We start from the raw sequence: 13,223 nt of genomic DNA on the forward strand, positions 1-13,223 counted from the left end.
GTGTACAACAAATGTTTTACACTGTACTCTGATACTGCCTTACTGCTCGGCAAGCTACCACTTTAGAGAGTAAGGTTATATCTAACTTTAGCCTCTGCCAAACCTCTGGGGACTGGGGACTCTGTGCACACTGTACCTATTTGGGAACAGTATATACAGAGCCACTTTCTCACAGTAGTGATAAAGTGATTAGAGTCCTAAGGCCAACATAAAGATACAGCAAAACGTGAGGTGAAAAGCAAAAAGGTTGCTGGTAGGCCACCTTAAGGATGCCAGGTCTAACAAACACTGAACTAAGGATAACATGAGTAAAACATCAGGTTTCTCTACTGCATTTGGTGAGACAAGTGGGCCTTCTTTTATCTTCCATTCAAGCAATCTTTGACAGACCCCTTTATTATAGAGCTTTTCAAGGATTAAAGATAAGGCACTTACAAAGGAGTCCCAAATACTCAGAGATGGTTGACTTCTGTAATATGGGTCGTAGACTAAAAGCAGCGCAAAAACAGAGTGCAACAGGGTCCAAAAAACTTGAGTGCCACAAGAGAGTTTGAATGCAAGCGTATCCTTTTACAGATCCAGAGATATACTCATGCAATTTTTGTTTTTAGGACAGAACGTGCATGATGAAAAAAACATTGTTTTTAAAAAGCGCATTGCAGAATATCAGTACTTTGATGTGGGAAAACTTCAAAACTTTCAAACAAAATATTTGTAGGCAGCTTACAGCAAGTTGTTGTGGCCGAGTGGTTAAGGCGATGGACTAGAAATCCATTGGGGTATCCCCGCGCAGGTTCGAATCCTGCCAACAACGAGAATCTTTTTATTATCGGCTACAATTTCAGAAGTTAACCTTTAGTATTTCTTCCATTTCAGTTTTATAAATAGGTGGCTTATTTTTGTGTCACTATTGCCTCTCCACATATTTGTTATCGCTACCTCTTTCATGTCTTTGCTACACCTCATTCCTACTTTAGCACTGGTGTAAACGCTTCAAATTATTATACCGTTGCTCTCTCATTCATACCTGCGCATGCACTTGAAAGTTACTTTACCAATAAAAGACGCAAAGAGAGAAATAGAACAAAAGTGCTGGCTGGATTGGCAAACACACTTCATAAAACTGCATTTTCTTTTTTATTCTCCCCCGTGTTACATGCCAATCTCATTTGAGCTCCTTGCTCCCGCTTCTGTTTTCTCCACCTCTCATACTGCCAGTTCTCTCTTTCTCTGTGGTTGGTGGCTACTTTCCTGAGCTTCCGAAGCCACGTGGTTCCTGCCTCTTGTTGTCAGACTTGAATTGGAAAAGGAACTATATTAACAAGCCTTTACCACTCACACACGGCGGAAGTTTATACTTTAATTCAGTGAGCTAAGAAAAGCGTGTTGTGGGTCCCCTACGAGCCATGGTGCTTGCTTCATCATGATTTGGCACCAGTCATTAGCCGCAGCTCTGCTAATGAGCCACTGAGGTCAGTTTCAATATTTACTCAAAAACATAACCATGCAGCCCACCCCTCAACTGTGTATTTATCTTGCTTTTCTGCTGTTCGTGTGATTAGCTGGGAGGAGCTCACGGCGACATCCTCCCTATAAAAGTGTAGATGGATCACTCTCTAACTCTTTCTTGCTTCACATACAAATGGCTTGAAAGGTGCAGGGAAGATGCAGGTCTAATAGACAGAATAGAAGGTCTGTGCCAGGTGGGTTTCTCTGCATTGGTGTCCCATCACAGGTCCGCAAGTGTAATGTGTGATCTTTGACTCCTGGCATTTCACAAGCAGGCGGCCAGGAAACGGTTTCAGCCTATCAACCACTGAGGAGACGCAGCCTCTGAATGAGGAATGAGGAAGCAATGAATACATCCAGCCTATCACAGGAACAGCCCTGAGTGTTCCGAATTATAAATTCTCCATGTCACTGTATGTCGTTGAGCCCAAGTAGCTCGCCGTCATCGTATAGTGGTTAGTACTCTGCGTTGTGGCTGCAGCAACCTTGGCTCGAATCCGAGTCACGGCATTGTGGTTGGCAATGTCACGGCAGTTGGGTGTTAATTTTACAGAATTAGCAAATGTACCAGTGGTTTTTGTAAAAAGTCTATTAAAAACAGATCCTTTCAAATATTTAAACCATCTAACAACAAATGATTTAAACTCGCATGATTATAAGCTGTAGCTATAATGTATTTACTTACATAAATTATCGTTCTTGAACCTATTGGGGGTGGAGGGGGAGCGGAGCTCACCCCCCAGGTGCAGTTGAGTGACCTGTGTTGTGGCTCTCTAGAGGGAAGGCACAAATTTTGCTGTCACCCAGCCCAATCCAGACGTGTATTGGGGCCAGGTTTCAGGCAAATAGAGCAGTAAGTGCAGAGACATGTTCACTCTCTAAAAGTGGCATTTCTAAAATAGTAAAGTTAAATCCAACCTCACCAGTAAGTAGGATTTTCAATAAATAAATAAAGCTACTCCTCTCCGATATGGAATTACCAAATTAAAAGTATAGGGGAATACACAGAGCTAACCTATGAGAGGGGTAGACCTCACAGTAGTGAAAAATGAAATAGACTGTTTGGTACTTACAGGACACGCGAACCACCAAAGTAAATATCTTATTTCTTACTTACATAGCATCATGCACCTAGGACTACCTAGGGCCTACCTTAGGTGTAAATTATATGTAAAGAAGGGGAGTTTAAGGCTTGGCAAGTAGGCTGGGACTCCCCTGGGAGACCCCTGAGTCTATGCCCAGAACCATAACTCTGCCAGTCGAGTACTTACCTAAAAGCCGATAACTCACTTTTCTTCCATAGGCTAACATTGAGTGGTTTCACTTGGAAATTCTTCTAAGTGGTGTGGAGTTTTGGAACTTTAAAATATTCATCTAAAATCAGCCGAACAACGAATTCTGATTTACTCACCTGTTATCAGGAGAGACCTCAGTGCTGCATCTTGGAGCTCGGTACTGACCCTGAAAAGTAATTTTAACCGTACTTACCAGTAACTCGAATTTCCTTCCATGGGATATCATTGCCTGCTTTTTGCTGAAAATTTTCTAAGTGTCGATTTTTGAAACTTACAAATATTCTTTAAAAATCGTACCAACTGTGAAAACGTAATTGTTTACCTGTTTTAGATAGATGTCCCAGTACTGAGCCTAGGAGCCCAGCACTGGATTACAAAAGTAACGAGAACGTACTTTACCCGTAACTTGAATTTTCTTCCATAGGAAACCATTGACTGTTTTTCTGTGAAATTTCTTCTAAGTGTCGATTTTGCAAACATGTAAATATTCCTTAAAAATCGCCTGTATAACTTAAACGAAGTTTCTCAACTGCTTACAGGTGGTACAGTAGTGCTGGATCTAGGATCCAACACTGACCTAGAAAACGTAACCATAACCCCACTTACCTGCTAAGTGAATTTCCTTCCATAGGATAACATTGGTAATTTGATCAGCAAAAGTTTCTAAGTGTCAACTTTTAAAATAGCAAAATATTGCTTAAAAATCACAACAGTAACTAAAACGAATTTACTCACTTGTTTCCAAGAACTGTCCCAGGACTGAATCTAGGATCCAGTCCTGGATTTAGAAAAGTAATCCTGAAAGTAATTAATTGCATATAACTTAAAATTCCCATTGAGCTCAATGTATTATTGTGATTCAAATTGTGTTGCCTATTGCAATAAACTGTAACTATGACCTGCAAAAGTCAATTGCCTATTGCAAAGTATTTAACTAAAGCATCTCATTCTGAGAAAGTATATTTTGATACCTATTGTTGGTTCTAAAATAAAACAACAATATCTTTTGTATGCAAACCAATGGCCTAGAGTTCAGTTCTTGAGTGTGTGAGACCATTTGCTGACTGAGTGTGTACAACAAATGTTTTACACTGTACTCTGATACTGCCTTACTGCTCGGCAAGCTACCACTTTAGAGAGTAAGGTTATATCTAACTTTAGCCTCTGCCAAACCTCTGGGGACTGGGGACTCTGTGCACACTGTACCTATTTGGGAACAGTATATACAGAGCCACTTTCTCACAGTAGTGATAAAGTGATTAGAGTCCTACGGCCAACATAAAGATACAGCAAAACGTGAGGTGAAAAGCAAAAAGGTTGCTGGTAGGCCACCTTAAGGATGCCAGGTCTAACAAAAACTGAACTAAGGATAACATGAGTAAAACATCAGGTTTCTCTACTGCATTTGGTGAGACAAGTGGGCCTTCTTTTATCTTCCATTCAAGCAATCTTTGACAGACCCCTTTATTATAGAGCTTTTCAAGGATTAAAGATAAGGCACTTACAAAGGAGTCCCAAATAATCAGAGATGGTTGACTTCTGTAATATGGGTCGTAGACTAAAAGCAGCACAAAAACAGAGTGCAACAGGGTCCAAAAAACTTGAGTGCCACAAGAGAGTTTGAATGCAAGCGTATCCTTTTACAGATCCAGAGATATACTCATGCAATTTTTATTTTTAGGACAGAACGTGCATGATGAAAAAAACATTGTTTTTAAAAAGCGCATTGCAGAATATCAGTACTTTGATGTGGGAAAACTTCAAAACTTTCAAACAAAATATTTGTAGGCAGCTTACAGCAAGTTGTTGTGGCCGAGTGGTTAAGGCGATGGACTAGAAATCCATTGGGGTATCCCCGCGCAGGTTTGAATCCTGCCAACAACGAGAATCTTTTTATTATCGGCTACAATTTCAGAAGGTAACCTTTAGTATTTCTTCCATTTCAGTTTTATAAATAGGTGGCTTATTTTTGTGTCACTATTGCCTCTCCACATATTTGTTATCGCTACCTCTTTCATGTCTTTGCTACACCTCATTCCTACTTTAGCACTGGTGTAAACGCTTCAAATTATTATACCGTTGCTCTCTCATTCATACCTGCGCATGCACTTGAAAGTTACTTTACCAATAAAAGACGCAAAGAGAGAAATAGAACAAAAGTGCTGGCTGGATTAACAAACACACTTCATAAAACTGCATTTTCTTTTTTATTCTCCCCCGTGTTACATGCTTAACCTCCCCATGTGTAATTTCTCTTAACCTGCTGTCCCAGGAAGAGAATTTCATGTACAGGCTCTTTCTGTGTTTTTTTCCCTAGTCTGCCTTTCCCATTTCTTAGCTGTGTAACTGTTCCTTTACGCGCTCTATTTAAACGCCATCAATCTCATTTGAGCTCCTTGCTCCCGCTTCTGTTTTCTCCACCTCTCATACTGCCAGTTCTCTCTTTCTCTGTGGTTGGTGGCTACTTTCCTGAGCTTCCGAAGCCACGTGGTTCCTGCCTCTTGTTGTCAGACTTGAATTGGAAAAGGAACCATATTAACAAGCCTTTACCACTCACACACGGCGGAAGTTTATACTTTAATTCAGTGAGCTAAGAAAAGCGTGTTGTGGGTCCCCTACGAGCCATTGTGCTTGCTTCATCATCATTTGGCTCCAGTCATTAGCCGCAGCTCTGCTAATGAGCCACTGAGGTCAGTTTCAATATTTACTCAAAAACATAACCATGCAGCCCACCCCTCAACTGTGTATTTATCTTGCTTTTCTGCTGTTCGTGTGATTAGCTGGGAGGAGCTCACGGCGACATCCTCCCTATAAAAGTGTAGATGGATCACTCTCTAACTCTTTCTTGCTTCACATACAAATGGCTTGAAAGGTGCAGGGAAGATGCAGGTCTAATAGACAGAATAGAAGGTCTGTGCTAGGTGGGTTTCTCTGCATTGGTGTCCCATCACAGGTCCGCAAGTGTAATGTGTGATCTTTGACTCCTGGCATTTCACAAGCAGGCGGCCAGGAAACGGTTTCAGCCTATCAACCACTGAGGAGACGCAGCCTCTGAATGAGGAATGAGGAAGCAATGAATACATCCAGCCTATCACAGGAACAGCCCTGAGTGTTCCGAATTATAAATTCTCCATGTCACTGTATGTCGTTGAGCCCAAGTAGCTCGCCGTGATCGTATAGTGGTTAGTACTCTGCGTTGTGGCCGCAGCAACCTCGGTTCGAATCCGAGTCACGGCATTGTGGTTGGCAATGACACGGCAGTTGTGTGTTAATTTTACAGAATTAGCAAATATACCAGTGGTTTTTGTAAAATGTCTATTAAAAACAGATCCTTTCAAATATTTAAACCATCTAACAACAAATGATTTAAACTCGCATGATTATAAGCTGTAGCTATAATGTATTTACTTACATAAATTATCGTTCTTGAACCTATTGGGGTCGGAGGGGGAGCGGAGCTCACCCCCCAGGTGCAGTTGAGTGACCTGTGTTGTGGCTCTCTAGAGGGAAGGCACAAATTTTGCTGTCACCCAGCCCAATCCAGACGTGTATTGGGGCCAGGTTTCAGGCAAATAGAGCAGTAAGTGCAGAGACATGTTCACTCTCTAAAAGTGGCATTTCTAAAATAGTAAAGTTAAATCCAACCTCACCAGTAAGTAGGATTTTCAATAAATAAATAAAGCTACTCCTCTCCGATATGGAATTACCAAATAAAAAGTATAGGGGAATACACAGAGCTAACCTATGAGAGGGGTAGACCTCACAGTAGTGAAAAATGAAATAGACTGTTTGGTACTTACAGGACACGCGAACCACCAAAGTACATATCTTATTTTTTACTTACATAGCATCATGCACCTAGGACTACCTAGGGCCTACCTTAGGTGTAAATTATATGTAATAAAAGGGGAGTTTAAGGCTTGGCAAGTAGGCTGGGACTCCCCTGGGAGACCCCTGAGTCTATGCCCAGAACCATAACTCTGCCAGTCGAGTACTTACCTAAAAGCCGATAACTCACTTTTCTTCCATAGGCTAACAGTGAGTGGATTCACTTGGAAATTCTTCTAAGTGGTGTGGAGTTTTGGAACTTTAAAATAGTCATCTAAAATCAGCCGAACAACGAATTCTGATTTACTCACCTGTTATCAGGAGAGACCTCAGTGCTGCATCTTGGAGCTCAGTACTGACCCTGAAAAGTAATTTTAACCGTACTTACCAGTAACTCGAATTTCCTTCCATGGGATATCATTGCCTGCTTTTTGCTGAAAATTTTCTAAGTGTCGATTTTTGAAACTTACAAATATTCTTTAAAAATCGTACCAACTGTGAAAACGTAATTGTTTACCTGTTTTAGATAGATGTCCCAGTACTGAGCCTAGGAGCCCAGCACTGGATTACAAAAGTAACGAGAACATACTTTACCCGTAACTTGAATTTTCTTCCATAGGAAACCATTGACTGTTTTTCTGTGAAATTTCTTCTAAGTGTCGATTTTGCAAACATGTAAATATTCCTTAAAAATCGCCTGTATAACTTAAACGCAGTTTCTCAACTGCTTACAGGTGGTACAGTAGTGCTGGATCTAGGATCCAACACTGACCTAGAAAAAGTAACCATAACCCCACTTACCTGCTAAGTGAATTTCCTTCCATAGGATAACATTGGTAATTTGATCAGCAAAAGTTTCTAAGTGTCAACTTTTAAAATAGCAAAATATTGCTTAAAAATCACAACAGTAACTAAAACGAATTTACTCACTTGTTTCCAAGAACTGTCCCAGGACTGAATCTAGGATCCCGTCCTGGATTTAGAAAAGTAATCCTGAAAGTAATTAATTGCATATAACTTAAAATTCCCATTGAGCTCAATGTATTATTGTGATTCAAATTGTGTTGCCTATTGCAATAAACTGTAACTATGACCTGCAAAAGTCAATTGCCTATTGCAAAGTATTTAACTAAAGCATCTCATTCTGAGAAAGTATATTTTGATACCTATTGTTGGTTCTAAAATAAAACAACAATATCTTTTGTATGCAAACCAATGGCCTAGAGTTCAGTTCTTGAGTGTGTGAGACCATTTGCTGACTGAGTGTGTACAACAAATGTTTTACACTGTACTCTGATACTGCCTTACTGCTCAGCAAGATACTACTTTAGAGAGTAAGGTTATATCTAACTTTAGCCTCTGCCAAACCTCTGGGGACTGGGGACTCTGTCAACACTGTACCTATTTGGGAACAGTATATACAGAGCAACTTTCTCACAGTAGTGATAAAGTGATTAGAGTCCTAAGGCCAACATAAAGATACAGCAAAATTTGAGGTGAAAAGCAAAAAGGTTGCTGGTAGGCCACCTTAAGGATGCCAGGTCTAACAAAAACTGAACTAAGGATAACATGAGTAAAACATCAGGTTTCTCTACTGCATTTGGTGAGACAAGTGGGCCTTCTTTTATCTTCCATTCAAGCAATCTTTGACAGACCCCTTTATTATAGAGCTTTTCAAGGATTAAAGATAAGGCACTTACAAAGGAGTCCCAAATACTCAGAGATGGTTGACTTCTGTAATATGGGTCGTAGACTAAAAGCAGCGCAAAAACAGAGTGCAACAGGGTCCAAAAAACTTGAGTGCCACAAGAGAGTTTGAATGCAAGCGTATCCTTTTACAGATCCAGAGATATACTCATGCAATTTTTGTTCTTAGGACAGAACGTGCATGATGAAAAAAACATTGTTTTTAAAAAGCGCATTGCAGAATATCAGTACTTTGATGTGGGAAAACTTCAAAACTTTCAAACAAAATATTTGTAGGCAGCTTACAGCAAGTTGTTGTGGCCGAGTGGTTAAGGCGATGGACTAGAAATCCGTTGGGGTATCCCCGCGCAGGTTCGAATCCTGCCAACAACGAGTATCTTTTTATTATCGGCTACAATTTCAGAAGTTAACCTTTAGTATTTCTTCCATTTCAGTTTTATAAATAGGTGGCTTATTTTTGTGTCACTATTGCCTCTCCACATATTTGTTATCGCTACCTCTTTCATGTCTTTGCTACACCTCATTCCTACTTTAGCACTGGTGTAAACGCTTCAAATTATTATACCGTTGCTCTCTCATTCATACCTGCGCATGCACTTGAAAGTTACTTTACCAATAAAAGACGCAAAGAGAGAAATAGAACAAAAGTGCTGGCTGGATTGGCAAACACACTTCATAAAACTGCATTTTCTTTTTTATTCTCCCCCGTGTTACATGCTTAACCTCCCCATGTGTAATTTCTCTTAACCTGCTGTCCCAGGAAGAGAATTTCATCTACAGGCTCTTTCTGTGTTTTTTTCCCTAGTCTGTCTTTCCCATTTCTTAGCTGTGTAACTGTTCCTTTACGCGCCCTATTTAAACGCCATCAATCTCATTTGAGCTCCTTGCTCCCGCTTCTGTTTTCTCCACCTCTCATACTGCCAGTTCTCTCTTTCTCTGTGGTTGGTGGCTACTTTCCTGAGCTTCCGAAGCCACGTGGTTCCTGCCTCTTGTTGTCAGACTTGAATTGGAAAAGGAACTATATTAACAAGCCTTTACCACTCACACACGGCGGAAGTTTATACTTTAATTCAGTGAGCTAAGAAAAGCGTGTTGTGGGTCCCCTACGAGCCATGGTGCTTGCTTCATCATGATTTGGCACCAGTCATTAGCCGCAGCTCTGCTAATGAGCCACTGAGGTCAGTTTCAATATTTACTCAAAAACATAACCATGCAGCCCACCCCTCAACTGTGTATTTATCTTGCTTTTCTGCTGTTCGTGTGATTAGCTGGGAGGAGCTCACGGCGACATCCTCCCTATAAAAGTGTAGATGGATCACTCTCTAACTCTTTCTTGCTTCACATACAAATGGCTTGAAAGGTGCAGGGAAGATGCAGGTCTAATAGACAGAATAGAAGGTCTGTGCCAGGTGGGTTTCTCTGCATTGGTGTCCCATCACAGGTCCGCAAGTGTAATGTGTGATCTTTGACTCCTGGCATTTCACAAGCAGGCGGCCAGGAAACGGTTTCAGCCTATCAACCACTGAGGAGACGCAGCCTCTGAATGAGGAATGAGGAAGCAATGAATACATCCAGCCTATCACAGGAACAGCCCTGAGTGTTCCGAATTATAAATTCTCCATGTCACTGTATGTCGTTGAGCCCAAGTAGCTCGCCGTGATCGTATAGTGGTTAGTACTATGCGTTGTGGCCGCAGCAACCTCGGTTCGAATCCGAGTCACGGCATTGTGGTTGGCAATGTCACGGCAGTTGGGTGTTAATTTTACAGAATTAGCAAATGTACCAGTGGTTTTTGTAAAATGTCTATTAAAAACAGATCCTTTCAAATATTTAAACCATCTAACAACAAATGATTTAAACTCGCATGATTATAAGCTGTAGCTATAATGTATTTACTTACATAAATTATCGTTCTTGAACCTATTGGGGGTGGAGGGGGAGCGGAGATCACCCCCCAGGTGCAGTTGAGTGACCTGTGTTGTGGCTCTCTAGAGGGAAGGCACACATTTTGCTGTCACCCAGCCCAATCCAGACGTGTATTGGGGCCAGGTTTCAGGCAAATAGAGCAGTAAGTGCAGAGAAATGTTCACTCTCTAAAAGTGGCATTTCTAAAATAGTAAAGTTAAATCCAACCTCACCAGTAAGTAGGATTTTCAATAAATAAATAAAGCTACTCCTCTCCGATATGGAATTACCAAATAAAAAGTATAGGGGAATACACAGAGCTAACCTATGAGAGGGGTAGACCTCACAGTAGTGAAAAATGAAATAGACTGTTTGGTACTTACAGGACACGCGAACCACCAAAGTACATATCTTATTTTTTACTTACATAGCATCATGCACTTAGGACTACCTAGGGCCTACCTTAGGTGTAAATTATATGTAATAAAAGGGGAGTTTAAGGCTTGGCAAGTAGGCTGGGACTCCCCTGGGAGACCCCTGAGTCTATGCCCAGAACCATAACTCTGCCAGTCGAGTACTTACCTAAAAGCCGATAACTCGCTTTTCCTCCATAGGCTAACATTGAGTGGTTTCACTTGGAAATTCTTCTAGTGGTGTGGAGTTTTGGAACTTTAAAATATTCATCTAAAATCAGCCGAACAACGAATTCTGATTCACTCACCTGTTATCAGGAGAGACCTCAGTGCTGCATCTTGGAGCTCGGTACTGACCCTGAAAAGTAATTTTAACCGTACTTACCAGTAACTCGAATTTCCTTCCATGGGATATCATTGCCTGCTTTTTGCTGAAAATTTTCTAAGTGTCGATTTTTGAAACTTACAAATATTCTTTAAAAATCGTACCAACTGTGAAAACGTAATTGTTTACCTGTTTTAGATAGATGTCCCAGTACTGAGCCTAGGAGCCCAGCACTGGATTACAAAAGTAACGAGAACGTACTTTACCCGTAACTTGAATTTTCTTCCATAGGAAACCATTGACTGTTTTTCTGTGAAATTTCTTCTAAGTGTCGATTTTGCAAACATGTAAATATTCCTTAAAAATCGCCTGTATAACTTAAACGCAGTTTCTCAACTGCTTACAGGTGGTACAGTAGTGCTGGATCTAGGATCCAACACTGACCTAGAAAAAGTAACCATAATCCCACTTACCTGCTAAGTGAATTTCCTTCCATAGGATAACGTTGGTAATTTGATCAGCAAAAGTTTCTAAGTGTCAACTTTTAAAATAGCAAAATATTGTTTAAAAATCACAACAGTAACTAAAACGAATTTACTCACGTGTTTCCAAGAACTGTCCCAGGACTGAATCTAGGATCCAGTCCTGGATTTAGAAAAGTAATCCTGAAAGTAATTAATTGCATATAACTTAAAATTCCCATTGAGCTCAATGTATTATTGTGATTCAAATTGTGTTGCCTATTGCAATAAACTGTAACTATGACCTGCAAAAGTCAATTGCCTATTGCAAAGTATTTAACTAAAGCATCTCATTCTGAGAAAGTATATTTTGATACCTATTGTTGGTTCTAAAATAAAACAACAATATCTTTTGTATGCAAACCAATGGCCTAGAGTTCAGTTCTTGAGTGTGTGAGACCATTTGCTGACTGAGTGTGTACAACAAATGTTTTACACTGTACTCTGATACTGCCTTACTGCTCGGCAAGCTACCACTTTAGAGAGTAAGGTTATATCTAACTTTAGCCTCTGCCAAACCTCTGGGGACTGGGGACTCTGTGCACACTGTACCTATTTGGGAACAGTATATACAGAGCCACTTTCTCACAGTAGTGATAAAGTGATTAGAGTCCTAAGGCCAACATAAAGATACAGCAAAACGTGAGGTGAAAAGCAAAAAGGTTGCTGGTAGGCCACCTTAAGGATGCCAGGTCTAACAAAAACTGAACTAAGGATAACATGAGTAAAACATCAGGTTTCTCTACTGCATTTGGTGAGACAAGTGGGCCTTCTTTTATCTTCCATTCAAGCAATCTTTGACAGACCCCTTTATTATAGAGCTTTTCAAGGATTAAAGATAAGGCACTTACAAAGGAGTCCCAAATACTCAGAGATGGTTGACTTCTGTAATATGGGTCGTAGACTAAAAGCAGCGCAAAAACAGAGTGCAACAGGGTCCAAAAAACTTGAGTGCCACAAGAGAGTTTGAATGCAAGCGTATCCTTTTACAGATCCAGAGATATACTCATGCAATTTTTGTTTTTAGGACAGAACGTGCATGATGAAAAAAACATTGTTTTTAAAAAGCGCATTGCAGAATATCAGTACTTTGATGTGGGAAAACTTCAAAACTTTCAAACAAAATATTTGTAGGCAGCTTACAGCAAGTTGTTGTGGCCGAGTGGTTAAGGCGATGGACTAGAAATCCATTGGGGTATCCCCGAGCAGGTTCGAATCCTGCCAACAACGAGTATCTTTTTATTATCGGCTACAATTTCAGAAGTTAACCTTTAGTATTTCTTCCATTTCAGTTTTATAAATAGGTGGCTTATTTTTGTGTCACTATTGCCTCTCCACATATTTGTTATCGCTACCTCTTTCATGTCTTTGCTACACCTCATTCCTACTTTAGCACTGGTGTAAACGCTTCAAATTATTATACCGTTGCTCTCTCATTCATACCTGCGCATGCACTTGAAAGTTACTTTACCAATAAAAGACGCAAAGAGAGAAATAGAACAAAAGTGCTGGCTGGATTGGCAAACACACTTCATAAAACTGCATTTTCTTTTTTATTCTCCCCCGTGTTACATGCTTAACCTCCCCATGTGTAATTTCTCTTAACCTGCTGTCCCAGGAAGAGAATTTCATCTACAGGCTCTTTCTGTGTTTTTTTCCCTAGTCTGTCTTTCCCATTTCTTAGCTGTGTAACTGTTCCTTTACGCCCCTATTTAAACGC

At 40.4% G+C, this 13,223-nt stretch overlaps 6 non-coding genes across 6 annotated transcripts; all 6 read left to right on the plus strand.

The window, feature by feature from the left end:
* The first annotated feature begins 732 nt into the window (after nt 1–732).
* TRNAS-AGA (transfer RNA serine (anticodon AGA)) lies at nt 733–814 on the plus strand. The gene has a single exon. It is a non-coding gene; the product is annotated as a tRNA-Ser (tRNA).
* A 3,792-nt stretch (nt 815–4,606) lies between these two features.
* Nucleotides 4,607–4,688, plus strand: TRNAS-AGA (transfer RNA serine (anticodon AGA)). Its single transcript has one exon. It is a non-coding gene; the product is annotated as a tRNA-Ser (tRNA).
* Nucleotides 4,689–5,969: 1,281 nt separating this feature from the next.
* Nucleotides 5,970–6,041, plus strand: TRNAH-GUG (transfer RNA histidin (anticodon GUG)). The gene has a single exon. It is a non-coding gene; the product is annotated as a tRNA-His (tRNA).
* Nucleotides 6,042–8,629: 2,588 nt separating this feature from the next.
* TRNAS-AGA (transfer RNA serine (anticodon AGA)) lies at nt 8,630–8,711 on the plus strand. The gene has a single exon. It is a non-coding gene; the product is annotated as a tRNA-Ser (tRNA).
* Nucleotides 8,712–9,992: 1,281 nt separating this feature from the next.
* TRNAH-GUG (transfer RNA histidin (anticodon GUG)) lies at nt 9,993–10,064 on the plus strand. The gene has a single exon. It is a non-coding gene; the product is annotated as a tRNA-His (tRNA).
* A 2,587-nt stretch (nt 10,065–12,651) lies between these two features.
* Nucleotides 12,652–12,733, plus strand: TRNAS-AGA (transfer RNA serine (anticodon AGA)). Its single transcript has one exon. It is a non-coding gene; the product is annotated as a tRNA-Ser (tRNA).
* The last annotated feature ends 490 nt before the right edge of the window (nt 12,734–13,223 follow it).

The sequence above is a fragment of the Triturus cristatus genome, chromosome 12 (genome assembly GCF_964204655.1).
Source record: "Triturus cristatus chromosome 12, aTriCri1.1, whole genome shotgun sequence".
Classification (NCBI taxonomy): domain Eukaryota; kingdom Metazoa; phylum Chordata; class Amphibia; order Caudata; family Salamandridae; genus Triturus; species Triturus cristatus.